The sequence below is a fragment of the Harmonia axyridis genome, chromosome X, assembly GCF_914767665.1.
Source record: "Harmonia axyridis chromosome X, icHarAxyr1.1, whole genome shotgun sequence".
NCBI lineage: Eukaryota > Metazoa > Arthropoda > Insecta > Coleoptera > Coccinellidae > Harmonia > Harmonia axyridis.
The window spans coordinates 38,558,813-38,560,020 of NC_059508.1; the positions used below are offsets into that span (position 1 = coordinate 38,558,813).

Consider the following 1,208-nt stretch of genomic DNA (forward strand, 5'->3'; position numbering starts at 1 on the left):
CGTTACCGTTGTCTACGGACTTCGGTAGGACGATCTATTCCAGGGACGAAGACGTCGACGTTGTGCGACGCCCGTTACATTAGCGTTTTTATGCTCTTTCGGGATTGTCTGCGACGTTTGTCTCCGTCCGAATTTTTTACGATAATTGTCACTAGATTAGTACGCAAACTAGTTGAACCGAAGATTTTGCGCCGATCGACTGACGTATTGACCCTTCAGTGGGTCGTCTCAGTCATTGGAATGTCATTCTCGAGGAGGTTCGCAGTTGGCGTCTCGTATTTCGAGGGAAAGTCCATTGCGACTAGTACCGAGAAATCGAACATAAAAGATTACCCTGAACGGTGGATCACTTGGCTCGTGGGTCGATGAAGAACGCAGCTAATTGCGCGTCAACATGCGAACTGCAGGACACATGAACATCGACATTTCGAACGCACATTGCGGTCCTCGGACACTGTCCTCGGACCACTCCTGACTGAGGGTCGGTTCCATTACAAAGACTGCCCGGCCAGACGTTATGGCTTGACGAAGTGACGACGTAAAGGTCGTCTAACGTTGATCCTGTACCGAAGGTCATTTGGGCGAGTTGGACGGTTTGCCGCGTGACGATCAACGTTCTGTCGTTTCGACGCCTCGTGTGTTGGAATGATGAGGAGTTGTTTTCGTAACGCGCCGTCTTGAATTGCGAAAGCATATATTGTGGTGTCGTGGTATTGCTCGATCTGCGCCCATGACTGTAGACATGCGATCGTCGTGTCCGAGAAATCTGAACGACGTCCGATCGCTTTAATGTGCCAGTTGTCGCGCGTTGCGGATGAGCTTTCATGAGCGCACCCCCGAAACACCGAAGCACTTTGCTTGGATTCGCATGATCCGCCATACGGAGCAGGAGATAATAGACGCCTTTGAGTAGGCTAACTCCCTCGCGTAAGGTACCCAGAACGTAAACTCGATCATACCGATGCTTCACGTAATCTCGATCTTACCGATGCACCACGTAAACAAGGGCAGACCGATGCAGAACGTAAAGTAGATCTTACCGATGCACCACGTAATCTCGATCTTACCGATGCACCACGTAATCTCCATCTTACCGATGCACCACGTGAACTGGATCTTACCGATGCAGAACGTGAATTGGATCTTACCGATGCAGAACGTGAATTGGATCTTACCGATGCACCACGTAAACTCGATCATACCGATGC

General features: G+C 50.2%; 1 non-coding gene across 1 annotated transcript; it reads left to right on the forward strand.

Annotated features, from left to right (window-relative positions):
• The first annotated feature begins 330 nt into the window (after positions 1–330).
• LOC123687231 lies at positions 331–485 on the forward strand. The gene has a single exon (XR_006748968.1). It is a non-coding gene; the product is annotated as a 5.8S ribosomal RNA (ribosomal RNA).
• The last annotated feature ends 723 nt before the right edge of the window (positions 486–1,208 follow it).